Consider the following 21,500-nt stretch of genomic DNA (forward strand, 5'->3'; position numbering starts at 1 on the left):
TGATACTGGCAAGACACCACTTCAGAAATGTATTTTCTTAAAATGTGAGGTGTTGTATGACTTGCAAGCTTTACATGTACTCAAATTCGTGTTATTTCTCTCTTCAAGGGCAAGACGAGTATTACACAACAGCAAGTCTCAGTTAATTATCAAATATGAAATTTACTCCCGTTGATCAGACGATCGAGACAATTCAGTTCAGAGGCTCGTTTCTAGAAAGCGTTGTTTGCTAACTTGCGTCGCAACCTTGGTAGTTCGCTCCATCGTTCTTGGATTTGGTGTTTCTAGAAAGGGTAGTTCGAACTCTCAATCGTAAACAAGGACGCAAAGTTTGGTCGTTTGAACTACTGCCCCTAGGCAGTCGCACTTGTGTCGTTCCTTGGTAGTTCCTATTGGTGTCTAGCCTGGCGGGCCATCCTATATCATTGAAATGTATAGTCTGGAATCGACCCATTCACCTCACTTAATCCAAGGGGCGGGCAGAGAATTGTCTTTCAAACTGCCTAGGCATGCAATAAGCCAGCGCTACGACCATATCCGTATCCGGTCGGCAAAACGGCAAATACATCCTTCTTCGAAAGGAATGACTTAAGTGCATTGTGTTGCTCAAGTTTCAAAGAAAAGCACACGTCCAACTCCTCCAAAGTTGATGCCAACGCCGATTCAAACAACCACTCTTCGTTCGCCATAGCCACCTTCCTTGTTGTTCACCGTCGCAGGACTGTCGTCATCCTGTTAAGCCCGCCTTAAGACTCTCTAACAAAATAGAGCGCTGTGATTGGATGACGTCCACGGCGTCAGCCAATAGAAATCCCTATGGTTTGCTACAAGACGTACAGGCTGAGCAAATTAATTTGCCGCCGCTAGGGTGCGTCTAGATTTCCAGGCTAATTGGTGTCCGGAGCGCCTAACCAAAAATCACAACCGCCTAACCAAAAATTACGAAGTGGATGTTTATCTCGTGACTCAATGATTGATCTATCCTGTAGCTTTATTTTGATTAAGAGACTGACTCCCATACTTGGCTTATTCTTGCTATTTATGTTAATTCGAGTAGCCTATTGGCTTGCTTTTTGATAAGCTAGTATTATAATCTTCACAGACTCTTGAAATCAGCACAGTGATAAATGGTGTGGTGGCTAAAGCAGGTGACTTGTTATCCCAGCTTTATAGGTTCGATTTTCTTATGATGTGAGATTTGCTTCTCGCTACCTGCAGGTGAACTAGTGTGACACGTAGATTTGTCACAGGTGGAGGGCGCTATTGCCTCACAACCTCTAGCAGTGGGGAGAACACTCTACTCCTCAATAATGCTAAGAGTCAGACATATATTAAAAACCAGTACTTTATTAAGTTATGTATAAAAAAAAGAGCTTGATGCTAAAAAATAGTCCCATCAGCCACAGGAGCTCCCTTCCCAGTGTTCAAATGTCCAACACCCCCAACGAGCAGGCGCCCACGTCAGGGGAAGCAACTTTGTCCAGTGGTCGGCTCCTCTGATCAGAATCCCGGATCAGGTCCCGCCGTCAGCAGACCTGCGTCCCAGTGGCAGCTGTTCGGTGGCAGAACACAGAGGCTACTTAGTGAACGCAGCTAAATCCCTCCTACAGACCTCAACACTTCGAGTAACAGAAACACAGTTCACTGCACCAAAATACACACAGTTCATCACACGTTACATAAGGCCAATCATTAGCACAGAAATCCAAACACTGCAATTCACACCACTTGGCTGTTACACAACATGGACTCGGGCTGTAGGCAAAAAGGGGGGGGGGTATAGCTACAGTTCATGAGGTAGTAAGCTGCAACAGACAGACAGCAGGAGCAGAGGTAAGGACACAAAGACCGTAGCCTGGTGGCGCTAGGCAGGGCGTACAACCCGTCCAACACAGTTCTAAACAACAGCACAAAAAATGCAGTCAAGGGGCCAGGGGATAGGAGCTGCTAGGTAGGGACAGTCAATAATGTAGTGCAGTAAGCACCAGAGTCATAGAAAGGCCTATGGCCCAGCAATGGGCATTCAGGAGGCAATTAACAAGTAGGCTACTTAGCTCTGCGAGGGGCGGACGTTTCCACCCCTCTGACATCCAATGACGCTTGAACACACAGTAGGCCGCCGGTGAACAGGGGACGAGTGAAGTCTGTAGCACACTTGATAACTGGAGGCGAGTGTAGGCCGTAGCTTACTGGATAACTGGAGGCGGGTAGTCCGTCGCTTAGGCTACTTGATAACTGGAGGCGTGTAGTCCGTAGCTCACTTGATAACTGGAGGCGAGCGTGGTCCGTAGCTCACTTGATAACTGGAGGCGAGCGTGGTCCGTAGCTCACTTGATAACTGGAGGCGAGCGTGGTCCGTAGCTCACTCGATACAGGAAGCGAGTGAAGTCCTAATCGATGCTCAAACTGCGGTCGATTCGGCGTGACAATTCCAGTCTGCACCAAGCCGGTAGCGGCTAAGTCGCCTCTAATGCAGGAGAAGATAGAGTAGGCTCAGGAACAATAGCGGTATCCACCGCCCCGCGACAAGCAGAGAATAGGCAGAAAAACGGGTACTTAGCTCTGTGAGGGGTGGACGTCTCCACCCCTCGAACATCGGCCTGGGCAACGCCTGGACAGACCGGCAGACTTGCCCAAAAGGCTTGATAACTGGAGGCGAGTGAAGTCTTTGGCCGCGGCTCACACTCAGCGTTCACACGCTGCTGTCGTGTCGTCTGTAGCTAGCCCTCTCCTTGGGACTCCGGCTCCGCTGCTTGTCACGTCCTTCTCAAAAGGCTACCTCCTCCCGACTGAGAGTTGCTGCTCTAGAAAAAGCTCAATCCACCCCCAAAGTACCAATCACCGAACCCACCGTTCCCGCTACACACCTGAGTCTAATTAGTCTACACCTCAAGTGGCAATCACCCAAAAACATTCCTGCTACACACCTGTGTCTGATTTGTAAACAATGTGTGCTTAAGGGGCTGCCATCTTGACATAATAACGTTCCACCCCAAAACCAGTCCCCATGGAATTTAAGATGCCATTTTAGTTCCCACCCCGTGACACTCTCCCCCGCTAGATTAGTTCTAGTCCCGAGAACTAAAGGTTACCATCCCCAGTTTCCATACCTCTCAGGTGGTCTCCCCTGTGTGTGCCTCTGGGATCGCCGGAGCTCTGGGTCAGATTCTAGCCCCCCAGGTGGTTGGTTCGGCCCCACCAGTGCCCACGCCCACCCCATTTGAGGCACGGAGGAGTTTTGCTGTTTCTCTGCAGCCCCCTCCCTAGCATGGGGATAATGTGGACATGGCCGCAGTAGGTTTCGATGTAGTACCCGCTCTGGGCCCGGCTTCCCTTCTGGTCTCACAACATAGACAGGTCGGTCAGCTTGGGGAGATCGCACAACAACATAGGGCTGGGGTTCCCATCGGTCGCTCAATTTCCCTTTCCCTTGCCTCCTGTTGTCCCAGACCAACACACGTTCTCCAGGTAGCAATGGGGCCTCCCGTGCAGTCTTGTCATAGTGGCTTCGACTCCTCTCCGCAGCCACTCCCAATTTCTCTGACACTTTGCTGTATGCATATCGGAGCCGCTCGTGGTGTTGAATCACCCATTCGGAGACGCCACTCACCCCATCCGATGGAGTTGTCCCCAGGAGTAGATCCAAAGGTAACCGTATGTGTCTGCCGAACATCAAGTAGCTGGGTGCATAGCCTGTAGTTGCATGAACAGAGTTATTGTAGGCATGGAGCAATGCTGGAAGGTGTTCCACCCACCTATTCTGTTGTTCTGACTCCAAGGTCCCCAGCAGATTCAACAGCGTCTGGTTAAACCTCTCGCAGCCGCCGTTACCCTGGGGGTGGTAGGGTGTAGTGCGGGTCTTGCGACAGCCGTACAACTGGCATAATTCCCGGATAAGGGCGGACTCGAAATTTGGCCCCTGGTCAGAATGAAGGACCTCAGGGCAGCCGAATGGCTGCAGGACTGCGTTCCACAGAACCCTTGCGGTCGTGAGAGCCGTTTGATCAGTCGTAGGTACAGCCCATGCAAACTTGGTAAATAAGTCAGTAATGACCAAAATGTTCTGGAACCTGTCCGTTGGGCGACTAAGCATCAAAAAGTCAGTAGCCAGCATATGGAGCGGAGCCTTAGGCTCTATGGGGACTAGGGGGGCTCTAGGATCCTGTTTGGCCTTACGTAGCATACACCTCAGACATCCCTGAACAAAGTGGCACACTGAGGCCTCCATTTGCGGCCAATAGAAACCCCTCCTCACCAAAGACAACGTCCTGTCCTGACCCTGGTGGCCCGACTGGCCATGGTATGCCTCCAGCAATGGGCGGACCTGGTTCTGGGGGACCACAATTTGATAATTTAGCTCCTGGGTCAGGGGGTCTTGAACAGTGCGACAGATAACCCCTTCTCTCAAGCTCAGGCGACTCCATTGGCCTAATAGTTGTTGCACAAATCGAGACTGCGCCTTCCTCTCGGGGGCTGGAGGCAACGCCCCCTTCTCCAGATAAGTTCGTGCCACAGCCAAATTCTCATCTGCCGCTTGTAGCCCTTGCCAATGTTCAGGGTCCCACCCCCAGCAGGCATGGGGGGCATCATTACTTGCCCCTGGTGCTTCCACTATGCCTACTAATAACTCTTCCTCTGGCACAGGCAGGTGGCCAATCGGGGGACTGCTGTCGGGTGTGGGGAGTCGAGAGAGGACATCCGCATTGGTATGCTCCCTCCCTGGCCTATACCGTATGCTGTAATCAAAGTTGGCCAGCTGTGCCACCCACCTTTGTTCTACCGCCCCCAATTTAGCAGTCTTTAAATGGACCAGTGGGTTGTTATCGGTGACAACAGTGACTTTTGCCCCCCAAAGATAATCTTTGAATTTCTCACTGATAGCCCATTTCATGGCTAAAAGTTCTATCTTGAAGGAACTGTAGTTGGCGTCATTTCTTTCCGCGGGGTGGAGGCTTCTACTGGTATAAGCAATGACTCGTTCTACTCCCCCTTGTTGCTGGGCCAGTACAGCTCCTAAGCCACTATTGCTCGCATCTGTATACACTGTGAAAGGCTGGGTGTAATCAGCATATGCAAGAATTGGTGCCTGTAACAGTTCTTGTTTAAGCTTCTGGAAGGCAACCTCACAGTCATCATTCCACTGAATTGGGGGTGACCCTCGCCTCTGGGGACGCCCAGTACCCACTAGGAGCCCATTAAGGGGCTTAGCAATTTTAGAAAAGTCCTTTATAAATCGCCTATAGTACCCCACGAAGCCCAGGAATGCCCTCACTTGCCTGACTGTCTTCGGTGGTTGCCACTCCTGTACAGCGGACACTTTATCGGGATCCGGGGAGACTCCTTTGTTGCTAACACAATGGCCCAAGAACTTGACCTCCTTCCTGAAGAGTTGGCATTTTTCAGGACGCAGCTTCAGACCGTATCGTTCCAGGGCTCGGAACACCTCTTCCAGGTGTTGCAGATGAGCTGTAAAATTCACAGAAAACAGGATCACATCATCCAAATACACTAATGTAGACTCAGACAATTGCCCCCCCAGGCACCTCTGCATCAATCTCTGGAACGTGGCGGGCGCGTTGCAAAGTCCAAATGGCATACGGTCCCATTCGAACAGTCCAAATGGGGTAGTAAAGGCAGTTTTTTCACGATCCTTCTCTGCAACCCGAACTTGCCAATACCCACTCGCAAGATCTAAGGTCAAGTACCAGGCTGCCTGAGTCAGGCTGGTTAGCGAATCTTCTATCCTGGGCAATGGAAAGGCATCCTTTCTGGTTACGCTATTTAGTTTACGGTAGTCTACACAGAATCTCCAGGCCCCGCTCTTTTTCTGCACTAGTACTACCGGCGCCGCCCACGGACTACTGCTTTCCCGAATAACCCCGCTTCCCAGCATACCTTGCAACAATGTCTGGATCTCTTTGTAGAGAGTGGGTGGCACAGGCCTGTACCTCTCACGAACTGGCGCAGCCTCACCCGTTGGAATCTGGTGCGTCACTAGGTCAGTACATCCGTAATCCTCATCATGAGAAGCGAACACGTGTTGCCATCTGGTCAAGAACCGTTGTAACTGCAACTGCTGGTCAGTGTCCAGATCATCCCCCTGCAAGGACTCACACATTAAATGTTCAGGCACCCCCTCCCCGAGTGTATTGGGTTCAGCCCCCACCCGGACGACAGCTACCTCAATCACCCCTGGACTCACCTCGGTCAAGCAGACATCAGAGCCATCTCTCACCTGGGTGGTGTCCACAGTTGTGACCCGGGCGAGTTTGTAGTGTCGATGGAGGAGTACTGGGTGCGCTTGGAGATTTCGCACTCTCACTGGAACTCTGCCCCTATGTACCTTAGTAAGGGCCCGGGCTACTTCAACCCCCTGGCCCTCACCATGGGGCTCCACTAGTACACAGGAATTAGGACAACTAGCTCGTGCTGGTAGCTTAGCCCGCACTAATGCTTCGCTGTGTGCAGGGATAGTAATAGCAAACCGGCAGGCCACCCGAGCGGTGTCCGTTCTGTCCTGCTGAGCAGCCGAGGCATAGATCCGCTGGCAGTCTGCAAAGACCTGTTCCCATCCCCTCTCGTCCGTAGCGCCTGAAGTCACGGTAGAGGTTGTCTTCTTGTGTTGGAAGAGTTCCTCCCAACAAGCCGCGATCACGTTCATTCCTAACAGTGCCCTATGTGACCCCAGACACTTGTCTCGAACCACTACCACCCCCCTCGCTGGCACTTGCACACCCCTTACTTGAAAGTCCAACACTAGGTATCCTATATAAGGAATATCTAACCCATTGGCACCACGCAGGGAAAGCCAGGAACCATAGGGGCCCTGGGGTTGTTGGTCAGAGAAAAGTTCTTTACACAATGTTTCTGAGAACATGGTAACCTGTGAACCTGTATCTACCAGGCAACGTATATCTCTATCATTTACTTTTATGTCCACAAGGGGGCACTGGCCAACTAACATGTCTTTGGGAGGGAGAGAGGGGTCGGGTGGGGGGTTTCCGGTCACTTGACCCACAGTGGCCGGAGACACTAAAAATCCACTTGGGAGGCACGCCTAGGGGGACAGTGGCGGCTGACATGGCCAGCTTCACCACACTTGTTGCAAATGGGGCGACCTTGGTCGTCCCACTGGAATTTCGGTCTAGTAGGACGGTTGGAGAATCCACGCCCCATCCATGTCCCTTCTGACTGGGAGCGTTCGCGAGGGGGCGGGGGTGCAGTGGGGAGTCCGGCTCTTAACTCTTCTAAGATGGCTTTGGACATCGCAGATATTTGCTCTTTAACATCAGTCATAATCTCTGTCCGTAGATCTTGTTTCCAGTCTGTCACAGGAACGGCCGCAACGGTTTCCGAGCTTCGTGCAGTCATGCAGCAATGTTGTTCGCCCTGTTCCATCTGATCTTCCTCCAATGCCAAGGCTTCCTTCTTTATGGCTTCGAAGGTCATCTCTGGGTTCCGCCGTAGCTGTGTCTTCAGTGCCTGGCGGATATGGCAGCCCCATCAAGAACTGGTCTCGGGCAAGGGCATCACCGTCTCCCAGGCCTGCACTGCCTCTCCTTTTCAACCTGGAAAACATCTCAAGTATTTGTAAAGCAAACAGACGAATGGATTGCTTAGGGCCTTGTCGACAATTAAAAAATTGTGCTCTTAACGATGCTATGGGCGTGTTGTCTCCATACAGTACATTCAGATGGTCAAATATTTTCTTTGAAGTATTGCGGTTTACCTCCTCTATAGCCAATATCTCCCTCCTAGCCTCCCCCTCTAATGACCCGAGGATAAACTGAAGCTGTTGTGGTTCGGTAAGTCCCTGGATCCCAATCAGATAGTTAATTTGGGCTTCCCATTCTTTAAGAGTCAGTTCTGAGTTTAGCCCCCCAAATCTCTGTGCCCAGGGGGCCCCCATAAAAAATGGCATCATTACCGGAGGCCGGCTAGCTGGTACTGACCCCTCCTGCATATTGAAGAGTATAGTATCTCAACCCACTGCAGAATCCTGCCGACTGCGCCAAATGTCACAGGTGGAGGGCGCTATTGCCTCCTTAACACAACCTCTAGCAGTGGGGAGAACACTCTACTCCTCAATAATGCTAAGAGTCAGACATATATTAAAAACCAGTACTTTATTAAGTTATGTATAAAAAAAAGAGCTTGATGCTAAAAAATAGTCCCATCAGCCACAGGAGCTCCCTTCCCAGTGTTCAAATGTCCAACACCCCCAACGAGCAGGCGCCCACGTCAGGGGAAGCAACTTTGTCCAGTGGTCGGCTCCTCCGATCAGAATCCCGGATCAGGTCCCGCCGTCAGCAGACCTGCGTCCTAGTGGCAGCTGTTCGGTGGCAGAACACAGAGGCTACTTAGTGAACGCAGCTAAATCCCTCCTACAGACCTCAACACTTCGAGTAACAGAAACACAGTTCACTGCACCAAAATACACACAGTTCATCACACGTTACATAAGGCCAATCATTAGCACAGAAATCCAAACACTGCAATTCACACCACTTGGCTGTTACACAACATGGACTCGGGCTGTAGGCAAAAAGGGGGGGGGGTATAGCTACAGTTCATGAGGTAGTAAGCTGCAACAGACAGACAGCAGGAGCAGAGGTAAGGACACAAAGACCGTAGCCTGGTGGCGCTAGGCAGGGCGTACAACCCGTCCAACACAGTTCTAAACAACAGCACAAAAAATGCAGTCAAGGGGCCAGGGGATAGGAGCTGCTAGGTAGGGACAGTCAATAATGTAGTGCAGTAAGCACCAGAGTCATAGAAAGGCCTATGGCCCAGCAATGGGCATTCAGGAGGCAATTAACAAGTAGGCTACTTAGCTCTGCGAGGGGCGGACGTTTCCACCCCTCTGACATCCAATGACGCTTGAACACACAGTAGGCCGCCCGTGAACAGGGGACGAGTGAAGTCTGTAGCACACTTGATAACTGGAGGCGAGTGTAGGCCGTAGCTTACTGGATAACTGGAGGCGGGTAGTCAGTCGCTTAGGCTACTTGATAACTGGAGGCGTGTAGTCCGTAGCTCACTTGATAACTGGAGGCGAGCGTAGTCCGTAGCTCACTTGATAACTGGAGGCGAGCGTGGTCCGTAGCTCACTTGATAACTGGAGGCGAGCGTGGTCCGTAGCTCACTTGATAACTGGAGGCGTGTAGTCCGTAGCTCACTCGATACAGGAAGCGAGTGAAGTCCTAATCGATGCTCAAACTGCGGTCGATTCGGCGTGACAATTCCAGTCTGCACCAAGCCGGTAGCGGGTAAGTCGCCTCTAATGCAGGAGAAGATAGAGTAGGCTCAGGAACAATAGCGGTATCCACCGCACAGCGACAAGCAGAGAATAGGCAGAAAAACGGGTACTTAGCTCTGTGAGGGGTGGACGTCTCCACCCCTCGAACATCGGCCTGGGCAACGCCTGGACAGACCGGCAGACTTGCCCAAAAGGCTTGATAACTGGAGGCGAGTGAAGTCTTTGGCCGCGGCTCACACTCAGCGTTCACACGCTGCTGTCGTGTCGTCTGTAGCTAGCCCTCTCCTTGGGACTCCGGCTCCGCTGCTTGTCACGTCCTTCTCAAAAGGCTACCTCCTCCCGACTGAGAGTTGCTGCTCTAGAAAAAGCTCAATCCACCCCCAAAGTACCAATCACCGAACCCACCGTTCCCGCTACACACCTGAGTCTAATTAGTCTACACCTTAAGTGGCAATCACCCAAAAACATTCCTGCTACACACCTGTGTCTGATTTGTAAACAATGTGTGCTTAAGGGGCTGCCATCTTGACATAATAACGTTCCACCCCAAAACCAGTCCCCATGGAATTTAAGATGCCATTTTAGTTCCCACCCCGTGACAGATTCAATTGTTTTTGACTGATGTCTTGTAGGCTACCTATGGTCTGTCGATGCAGAGTAACTATATACATAAATATGTATGGTCAAAACCTATTGTTGTGTCTCGTAGGCCTACTCTTACTCAGAGGTGAAAAGAAGAGATAGGATGCGAACTCCAGCCGAGCGCGTAGTGCACTGACACGCTGCCGTTAAGCCACGAGACAATTGATAACATTTGCGATACCCAGACATTCGTCCAGGCTATATTTTCCAACATAGATATTTAACACAAATAATGGCACATATTGGTCGGCTTCAGTAAAATGTTTTATATACTTGCAATAGGTTTAGGTTTTTGCAGATGACAATGCCAGCATTAATCAGTCGGTTTAAATTAGAAAAATGTCAACATAGGCTGTGGCAGAGAATTTCTAGGGGGTGGGGTATTACACGTTGCCACTGTTTCCACCAATGATATGTATCGCTGCATCATCAACAACGTTGTTGGAACTACAGTGTTTGAACGGCAGAGGTAGCGAATTGCGACACAGGTACGATGCTTTCTGGAAACAGGTGTAACAATGTCGTTGTTTGGTCGCAAATTGCGTCGTACCATGGTGGTTGAGCAATGTCGTTGCTAATTTTTCTAGAAACGACCCCCAGGACAGGACTTAACTACACTGACAGCCTAGCTGTTGTAACTGTACCGTTAACGTTAACAACTTTACCTCAACAGCTGGAAGCAAGCTAGCAGCTACACAAACACACAGCTAATCAACAAGTAACGTTAGGCAACAAGTGAATAACATTATACAACAAAAACATGCAAAATTAACTGAGTAACTGTTACATATTAAAACCACAACAACTTTTTATAGATGAAAACTCACCATCTTCACATGAAGGACCAGTGTTGAGGGTCGCACATAGCTTCGAGTATCTCCGTAGCACTAACGTTAGCTGTAGCAGAGTTAAGAGCTCCCCCTGGTTGATTAGCAAAGTCAAAGTCTGCTTTATTGTCAATTTCTTCACATGCCCAGACATACAAAGAGATCGAAATTACGTTTCTCACTATCCCACGGTGAAGACAAGACATATTTTACCAATTAAGTCCACAGACAAACATAACATTCAAGTAAACAATAAATGAGTAAATAAGAAGGCACATACAATGAAGAAATAAGAGCAGCAAAATTGGGTTGAAATTGTGCATAGACAGTCAATATAATAGTGCAAAGTCAGGCCAATAAATGGCTGAAGTAGTTCTGTTTGACCTAAGTAAGCAAGTGGCATAGTGGTGCAAGTTATGTAAGAGCAGCAGAAGTGTTGTGTTTCCAGGACAACAGGACAACAACAACAAGTTGCAAAGTGTGCAAGTGTACAAGTGGAGTAGTGCAAGGCAGCCATTGTGGGTCCAATGTCCAGGATGTTATGTAGCTGAGGGTGGAGGGGGAGAGAGTTCAGCATCCTAACAGCCTGGTGTATGAAGCTGGTGGTGCGGGAGCGCAGGCTTTTGTACCTCTTCCCAGAGGGCAGTAGATCAAACAAATTGTGAGCGGGGTGACTTGCATCACTCACAATTGTGGTCGCCTTGCGGGTGAGGTGGGTGGTGTAAATGTCCTTCAGGGAGGGGAGTGAAGCACCAATAATCCTTCCAGCTGTGTTCACTATGCGCTGCAGGGCTTTCCTGTTGTATTCAGTGCAGCTTCCGCCCCACACAGCGATACAGCTGGAGAGGATGCTCTCAATGGTGCCTCGGTAGAATGTGGTCATGATGGCTGGTGGAGCACTTGCTCGTCTGAGTTTCCGCAGGAAGTAGAGGCGGCGCTGAGCTTTCTTTGCCAGTGATGCAGTGTTGGTGGTCCAGTAGAGGTCTTCACTGATGTGCACCCCCAGGAATTTGTTGCTGCTCACTCTCTCCACCACAGCACCGTCGATGGTCAGTGGCAGGTGTTGGCAATTACATTGTAGTAGCAGGTCGTTTTCCAATTACATTGTCCAGTAGATCAAAATGAATCCCGGTCTTCAGTTTGCTTCTTCCAGCACCACTTCTCGACAGTTCTCTTTTATAATGTCTGTACTCTTTCTTTATTTTCTCATTTTCCACTGTTCTTTTGAAACCTGCCATCTCTAATCTCCCTGTATTTGCTCATATATTTTACCCTTTCTCACGGTTCCGTCTATTCTTGCATTTCTGTTGACGTCCAAACACTAATTAAAGCGTTTATTTCCTCAATTGACCACTGTTGAATTACTTTCTAGTTATCAGTCATGATAGAAACTAACTAGCCTATATGCTGGGGGAGAAAACAAATGGTGACGGGAATCCTTCTTGCTGTAGGGGTAGCTCCGTTTACAACCTCTATGATGTTTGTGGTGCCCGACTTCGGGACCAACAACTTCACGGAGCCGTGCCGGTGCCAGCTTTTGAGAACCAGCCCCTGACATTTCTGGTCAGAATGCGCAGAACTGGTTCGATATAAGGCCCCGGCCCGGCACCGGGGCGGTCGAAATGAGCTCAGTGTTGTACCTTTCCACCATCACGGCTCTTAGCCCTGTGCTTGTTGACATGGGACAACCTCACCAATATCAGCACGCTCCTCAGCCTCCTCCAGCTCATGCTGCACTTTCCTGCACTTGGCCAGGTGGGCATTAGCTTGTTCCTCCTGTGTGAAGAAAATGTGTGGGTTGAATATGGGAACATTCAGTTTTAAACCAAATCAAACATGGTGATTTTTTAATACTAAAAGTCCAAGTAATATTTTTAGTTGACATGAGATAAAAACAAAACAAACTACAGCTCACAGCTTCCTTAGCCTGCCTCTTATAGGCCTTGACCTTTAGCTGCAGCTTGTCAACCAGATCCTGAAGTCTGGCAACATTCTTCTTGTCCTTCTCAGTCTGAAAATAACTTAAAATGTATCACACCTTCTTTTCTCCTCTTAAAAGTATGTTATAGTTATGTAGATTATTATTATGTAGAGAGAAGAAAGATGTCTGTACCTGGGGCGGGTTTCCCAAAACCATAGTTGCTAACTAAGTTAGTAACTTTGTTGGTTGCAATGCAATTTCCCATTGCCAACCAACTAAGTTGCAGGTTAGCAACTATGGTTTTGGGAAACGCACCCCAGGTAGGTAAGATCCTTCACCCTCCTCTTGTACTTACAGACTCCCTTAACAGCATGAACACCAAGTCTCTGTTCAGCCTCAAGCTCGCCTTCCAGCTCACAAACCTTAATGTGGAGATTATTTACATATATTACACGACTCTCTATTACTGAAAGATTTTTGGCACATTTGTTCATATGCATACACAGCTGCCTACCCTGGACTCCAGTTTCTGGAGCTGTTTCTTGCCACCCTTCATGGCCAGATTCATGGCCTCATCCAGACGGTGCTGCAGATCCTTCACAGTGACCTCCAGGTTCTTCTTTATCCTCGAGCACTGGTGTCCTGCTCCTTCTTTAGCTCCTCTGTCATCATGGCAGCCTAACAGGACAATGAGATTTAAAATACATAAACTACATGTTTACGTATATACCCAATTTCAAAAGAAAACACCACTTACATCAGTAATGGCTTTCTTGGCTTTCTCCTCAGCATTTCTAGACTCCTGGACAATGTCATCAATCTAACCTTGGACCTGGACCAAGTCAGCCTTCATGGTGTTCAGCAGACTTGTTTTCTAGAATTCTGTTTTCTAGTAAATGACAAGCTGAATGATGTACTGTAAATCTTAATTAAATCAGTTTGCTTTAACACCCATCTCTACCTGAGAGGCCGACACACACACATCGACAAGCTCCTGCTCAGCCACTTTGCGCCCTCTCTCTGTCTGCTCCAGGGCAGCTCTCAGTTCCTCAATCTCAGCCACCATTAGGGTGTTCCTACACTCCACCATGGCAACCTGCTCCTTCATGTCCTCTTACAGCGTCATCATAGTGCAGTTAAACATCCTGGTGGGCAGAAAAAAAATTTGTGAGTAGGAAATATGAAAAGTGAAAAAGGTTCAGCACTAGCTGGACACAAAGGTTCTTAGAAGTTCTTATGCTATGTATAATTATTCTATTCTGTTGGATTTGGTTTACCTTAGCCTCTTCCAAGGCAGTCTGGATCTCGACCTTCTCAGTCTCAACAGCCTTCTTGGCCTTCTCCAGCTCATAAATGCTCTTTCTAGTCTCACCCAGATGTTCAGTCAGGTCTGAGATCTCCTATGCAGGACAATAAAAAAATAAAATATTTTCTGCCCTCTGGAAGATTTGTAGCCTGGTCCTTACCACCTGTGACTACGTTTCTCTTCGTCATACAGTCTGGAACAATGTAATAATAATCTGTCTCCATAATAGGCGGATGCTTATTTTGAGGTTTAAAATCATTGGAGTTCCCTTAACCAATCAGCAACGTTTGGTAATGACGTATGCTGTGCGCCGGAGTTCAGGCTCTTACGCTTACCACTTCCGCTTCCAGTTCAGGGTCTTACACTTCCCACTTCTGCTCTCAGTAGTAAACAGACCGCTGGCTAGTTTGTAGGCTACCTGACCGCCAGGGCAGTCTCTTCGTAGTGGATATATCTCAGTTGCGCAAGCCACAGACCGAGAGTTGTATACCAAAAGCGTCACGTCACCGAGATTATATCAGCTCTTGTCTGTCACATGCCAGTTTTCCTCTTATCTCTTCTCGCCGCTTATAAGACAATTGTTGTTCTACGCAGCCCGGTGACTTCGTCTGAGCTACGGAGCTTACTTCGTCCTCCACGGGCTGTTCAGACTACACTCTCGGATAAGTTGGATTGTACTGACGACCTACGTGTCATTTAACCTGGAGCTTGCTCGGTTAAACTAACAGTTGTTCGGCATAAAACAACGCAGCCTCACCTTTAGCCACGCTCAGTGACTGGCTAACTTTACTGTCCACAAGCACGGTAGCCTCGCCTTGAGTCCAGCTCGGCCACAGGCTAGCCTCAGTCTGTCAAACAAAAACACAGAGCGGTTTAGCTTGAGCCCAGCTCGGTAACCGCTAGTCCCAGTCAAGCACAATCACAGCAGCCTTGCCTTCTGCCCCGCTCGGTAATCGGCTAGCTCACGTCAAGACACACCGCCTCGCCTTGAGCCCCGCTCGGTAGGCTAGCTAGTAGCTAACATTCCATTCCTTAAGTAGGCCTAACATTGCCGCATTGATTTTGTAAAGGTAATTTGAGAGTAGGGGGGAGAATAACGAGCAGCAAACGTTTATTTGAAAACATGATAAGTACTGATGCATGTAGTACACTTGTGCGTTTAGGTTTAGTTATCGCCATCTGATAAATCAAACTTCCCAAAGCCAGTTGGAAGGAGAGTTATACGACGTCCTTGCCATTTATAAAATTGACAAGACAAGCCTCTTGTTGAGACAACTTCGCGGATAGCTTCTTTCTTTTCTTCCTCTGTTGCCATTGTTGCTATGCTGTTGAACTACAAGCTTCGCTGGACTACAAGCAACTCGGCAGGCAAGTTCCGCGTCATCCCTCAACTGTTCGCTGAATGGCTCGGCTACACGCGAGCCGTATAATGTGGGTTGGGCCAGACTACGTGCGAGACCTAAATCAAATTTAGGGCGGAAGTACGTAGGATGGTAACGACCAGGCTAGAAGATTTGTGCAAGGTACTACTTTTTTTTAGGTTTATCCAAACACAGGTTGGATGTTCTTGTGCTCCTTCAAAGTCTCCAGTAGGTCTAGAGCCTCCTCATAGGAGTTCTTCATCTTGAACAGCTCAGTGTTGAGAGAGCGAGCCTCTTTCTGGGCACCCTCCAGCTTAGCGTGACACTCTTCGAACTTCTGATTCCACTCTGCCAGGATCTTTGGTACTTAATCCTCCACTGAGCAACCTCGCTGTTGCCCTTGGACATGCCGAGCTGAAGCTCAGCCTTTGCCTCCTGCCCTTCCTCAAACCCTCAGCAAGTCGCAGTCATGGCATGCAGTCTGAACAGCAAGGGCCAGGGCATTCTTGGCCTGTTTGTGAATGAGTATTCATGTTCTTGAGTAGGTGGTCAATCTGCTGAGTGAAAGCCTGTTTGCTTCTGGTCAGCTGAGACACAACAGCATATTTCTCCTCCAGCTGGCAGTTGAGCTCACCTGGTTAAGTATTTTAAATTTGTACCATGTCTGAGAAATACTGATAGTAAGAACAATAGAGAAACAAGAAAAATGTGTTCTCTTTATTTTACCATTTTCAGTCCTAAGTCTTGCTTTCTGAGCACTGAGGTCATTGAGCTGGCGGGCGCCCCCATCACTCTTGGCCTTGACTTCACCGAGTTGGTCTTCAAGGGTGCAGCACATCTTCTCCAGATTGGCCTGTGAATTTACGCAAACAATGTCAGTAAGATGTAAACCATTAGAGGCAGGGCTTGAATTATCTTTTTTTCTTTAAGGGGGTCTCTCTATCTCATAAAAAGTTGGCACACCCCGCGCATAGCCTAACAAGGCGATACAATGAAATAGCCTAGGCGCAAGTGGCGCTTTTGCGCAGTACAGTATATGTGCACGGTAGGCCTAGGCTTTACCTTGACACACGCACACAACAGACATAGATTTTTCATAGAAATTGATTACTGTTAATGCATTTTTAACATATTATTGATTGTAATAGTCCATATCTCATTTCAATTTCACAATACAAAGAAATAGACTAAACGAAGTCTGTGCCATTCTCAATTTCACAACGTAACTCATTTAAACCAGACCACCGTCTCAGATAGGCTATCCTCAGTGTCAAACACAATAATGCATGTAGTGTAACTTATACACAGGGGAAAAAGCACTAACTGGCAGAAATGAATAAAGCCAGCCAAACTATGTTGTAGTATTAGGCTAATTTGTTGAACCGTGGAAAATTAATAGACGAACAATTTTGGAGTTTGCACTGAGATATTGTCGGGTAGCCATTGAATATTCCGACATCAGAGATTGCTAACAGGTGTTTCAAAATATCTGGAAACTTTCCGGAACTCTGAATGGCAGAGGATTGCTACAGATCATCAGACAACACAATCATTATAGGCTGCATTATGGGCCATAATTTTTGGCTTTGTCAATCAACATAGAAGAGGTGAAGCGCAAGTTCAACAGCAAACAGGACTTTTCAGCACGTATAAAACCATGTAGGCTAGCCCAATGAACGCCTATGTAAATAGACAAAACACTCACATCAAAGCAGGGTGACTTCTTCAGATTTGCGAGTGCTGTCAAATTGATACGGTTTGCTCATATAGTCTAGTGGTGTGGTGGTGGTGAAGTGTCATGCTGCGTTCAAAAAAGTAGTGTAGGTCTACGTCCCGTAGTAGGCTATATTTTAATTTAACGTCTTTAATGGTAAGAGATCGCACAGGGATGGATAATGAGCGGTTGTTTAAGATTAAATTACAGATATTCAGATACAGATACAGATATTCAGATATGAGAGACCCCCTCAGGTTTTTGACTTTGTTGCTTTCATGGGAGCCAGTCCTCACTCTATGGGAGCTCGGCTCCCTCTGGCTCCCACGTAATTCGAGCCCTGATTAGAGGTCACATTTATTCATTTTGGCTCATCTAACTTGTAATATGAAGATGAAATAAGCTAAGCTTAGCTTTGGCAACAGCCTCCATATTGCTGGAAAGATCATCTATCTCCATCTTGTATTCACTCTTCTCCTTCTCAAGCTTATGCGTGACACACTGGAGGTTGTCGATCTGCTCTCCCAGCTCAGCCACGCTGTCGGCCTACTTCCTGCGGAGAGCTGCAGCAGTGGCTTCATGCTGCAGGGTGGACTTTTCAAGGTCATAATGCAGCTTTTGGAACTCAGCTTCACGCTTCTTGTTCATTTCAATTTGAGCAGCAGTAGCACCACCAGCCTCCTCAAGTCTCTCACTGATCTCCTCAATCTCTTCCTCCAGTTCTTCAATGTGGGCCTATTAGCAGAGATGTTGTTGTTAGACATTACAGAAAAGTAGAGCAGTATAGTCAGTTGTGATATTATTGAAGACATAGTCCACACACCTGAAGCTCCTTGATGTTCTTCTGAAGCTGAGCACCCAGTGATTGTTCATCTTCAATCTCGTTGAGCAGCTGTCTTGTTTCAAAGTCCTTCCTGTTCCACAGATAATTACATATTTACAATTTATTTCAATATAACATCTGTTTGTTTGAAATAAAAAAATAAGGTTGTGTGGCTGAGTAGTAGTATGAATTACTTCTTCAGCTTCTCCTCAGACTGCTGCTTGTCATTCTCCAGATCCACTTTGGCCAAGGTCAGCTCCAGATCATCGATGTCCTTCTTGAGCTCAGAGCACTCATCCTCCAGTTTTCTCCTTCTTGGCAGTCAGCTCAGCATTGATGTCCTCTTCATCCTCCAGTCTCTTGGTTGTCTCTTTGAGTTTGGCCTCAAGCTGGGTCTTACTCTTGATCAGACCCTCTCATCTCTTCTTAGCATCTGGTAGACTCTAAGATCCCTAAATTTAAGAGATGAGTTTGATGATGAAGGTGAAGATTTGGATTGTTTTATTCTGATGATTGGTGATTCATGGGGAGTGATGTCAGCATTCCTCATTCCTCTCTTGTACCAGAGCCACCATCTTCTCTTCAAGCTCCTTCTTCATGGCCTCAGACTTTGCATGGGCCTCCTTGAGTTATTCATACTCCTCCTTCAGGTTAGCCAGCTCCTTTTCAGTCTCAGCACTCCTCAGCAGAGGCTTGATCTTGTAGTAAACCTTCATCCATGACCAATGCTTGACATTCATGAATGAGCGGATATTGTACTGGATGTTGAAGATTGCCTCTCTGCAAAAGATTTTGAACTGCTATGCTGTACATCTAGTTATTATTACATGTACGGATTTATTATAAACATCTTGAGATAATGCATATAAATAATGAACAGAGAATGTTGATTCACAGATTTCACACATAATTAAATCATACCTTCTCTCCATCATCTTGACAAACTCCTTCCTCATGAGGAAGCCACAGCAGAGAGCCTGAGTCATTGTGACCAGAGTTTCCAGCTTCTCATCACGCATCTCCTCAAGGTTACCAGCCTTGAAGAACCCATGTAAGGTAGGAGAAAAAAAAATACAGTATGAACATTTGAAAGAGAGATGGAGGCTTCACATTGCAATACATATTTGTTTGTAGGAGCCTTAGTGTGTCCAAATTTTGTACTGTGTGTGATCAACATCAATGGATCTTAATAACTTTTCAGCAGCCTTCTCGTTATCAATTAACTGACCCTCAGGGATAGCACTGGCATTCAGCACCTTGTATCTGGACATTTAAAACACATACATTATTTTTCCCTGTCTGCATCCAGCAGACATGATCATGTGTAATATTTTATTAGCCATCTCAGTTTGGGAATCTCAGCTTGGGAAACCCTTCCTGCAGATTCTGATACCCTCCAGCACACCTGAGCTGGTGGATGACCAGGAAGTTCTGCATAAGATAAAGGGCATGACTCCAATACACCACCAAAAGCCTTTTTTACTTGGTTTCTTAATTTAATTTGGAATCAGACAACACACAAAGTGAGGATGGGTTCTCCTCAAGTTGGTCATCGGTTTGCCAAAGTTCTCCTGTTGTGATAAGAATGCAGTGACATGATTGATTGCCTTAACTTTCTTTAGAATGACTGATTTGTTAGAATGACTGATTTGACACATACCCTGAACTGTGAGGGCTTGATGGTGTTTTATGCCCCCAACGTCGTCTTCCAGGCAGCGCTGCCACTGCTGACTTGAAGGCACCTAATCCTAAACCTAACCCCAACCCTAACCTTAACCCATGCCTAACCCTAGTGCCTTCCAGGCAGCGCTGCCTTGAAGACAACGTTGGGGGCATAAAACACCAAGAAACAACAGTGAGGACACAGTCATCATGGAGCCACCCTTCTTCTTACCACCATCACTCTCTGTTGACACACAAATGTTGAATTCAGTAATTGCATACATAAAAAATAATGGATAATGGATATTTCTTCATTAGCTTTTAAACTTGATGTTGATTTGGTTACCCTCAACGGCAGGTGGGTACAGGACTGGCAGCAGTTTCACGGATGACTTCTGGTACAGCTGCACCACAGACTCATTCAGTGGATCCTTGTTCTTGTTCAGCCAGCCAGTAATGTTGTAGTCCACAGTGTGCACCAGGGAGAAGTGGGCCTCAGTCTTGCCTTTGGCAGGCTTGGGCTTCTCAAAGGCCTTTTTTTTGCCAAGATGCTGGTCATACAGCTTGTTCTTGAAAGTGGTGTCAGAAGCCTTGGGGAACATGCACTCCTCTTCCAGGAGTGAGAAGATGCTCATTGGCCACTTTTGAAAAAAAAAGGAATTGGCTCTGTATAATAAAAGATACCACAAAAATAACATGTTTAAGGTAAATAACTAAATGAAACCTACTTTCCGATCCTGACTGCACATGGGGAAGTCTTAGGGGTTGGTTTTAATGAGGGACATTTCTGTAGAATGAAAAAAGAGCACAATTTGTTTATTTTGTGAATGACTAATCATATTAATGTTGGCAGACTTGCAATTGAAACTATGAACTTTACCAGCCAGCTCAGGCATGTGGTTGGCCATCATCTGGTAGAAGATGTGGTAGGCTCTCTCAGCTGGAATGTAACTCTAGACTTCTCCAGCAGGTCTGTTTAGAAAGAAAATTGTTAGTTTTATTGAACAAAATTATAGGCAGCCATACACATTAATAAACACAAATGATTTAATATACTTACATGTCTCAATATCAGCACTAGCCAGTTTTCCAATTCTGATGAATTTACACTCTATGAGATTAAATAATATCCCATAGTAAAAATAAAAAAAAAATCAGACTCATATCCAGTCTCTATAGACAGACTACTGAAGAGTATTGATGAGAATTCAACTTACAAAACGGGAGTTGTAATTCCTCATAGTGGAAGAAACATTTGTGTTATGCTATGTAGATCTTCAAAATGGGCTTGCAAGTCTTGATGAGAAAATTAATGACCAGAGAAACTTTACAGTGCCAATAAATGTTTACAATTTGGAAATGTGGGAGAAAGTTCAAATGAGGGGGGGGAAAACGTAGCCTCGTGAGACCATCCTGATCTTGCGAACTTCAGTTTTCCACTCGCAGATCAGTCTGGCATCTTTCCGATAGAGAAAATTTGGAGCCGTTCGCCAAATGAACGGCCAATCAGCATTGGTTTTGAGGTGGGATTAGGTGTGCTGCAACGAACAACATGGCGGCATCCACAGATGAGATGAGTGTAGCTATCACGGAAGTTTTATCCGAATTAGAAAGTATTCCTGGGGAAGCTGTGAAGCTATGAGTCTCAGCCATGCAGCTGGGAGGAATGAACGACACAGACATTCTCCACGGGCGATTCCAGTCGGTGTTCGGTAGCCCTGAATCTTGGTTAGGCCTACTTAACGAGAAATGGAGGAATATACTTGTACAGTGAAAACTTGGTGGGGATTGTCGTTGATGAGGTTCATGTCACATGCAAATGGTAAGTTTAAAAACGTTAATGTTAGTTACGTTACCTAACTTAATTGTATGTTAAGCGAAGGCTTTAGAAGAACACTTCTTTCATCTGATTGGTTGATTTGGTCCGTGATAGACAGATGGTTTATCCAATCAGCTAACCAGTATTTTCGCCCCTTCCCAAACGT

At 47.1% G+C, this 21,500-nt stretch overlaps 1 pseudogene; it reads right to left on the reverse strand.

Annotated features, from left to right (window-relative positions):
• Nucleotides 1-11,455: 11,455 nt before the first annotated feature.
• LOC143122621 (myosin heavy chain, fast skeletal muscle-like) lies at nucleotides 11,456-20,150 on the reverse strand (annotated as a pseudogene).
• Between the last annotated feature and the right edge of the window lie 1,350 nt (nucleotides 20,151-21,500).

Source organism: Alosa pseudoharengus, unplaced genomic scaffold, assembly GCF_046254945.1.
Source record: "Alosa pseudoharengus isolate Yale_2024_CS ecotype anadromous, Long Island Sound unplaced genomic scaffold, YU_APseudo_1.1 YU_APseudo_1.1_scf_14, whole genome shotgun sequence".
NCBI lineage: Eukaryota > Metazoa > Chordata > Actinopteri > Clupeiformes > Clupeidae > Alosa > Alosa pseudoharengus.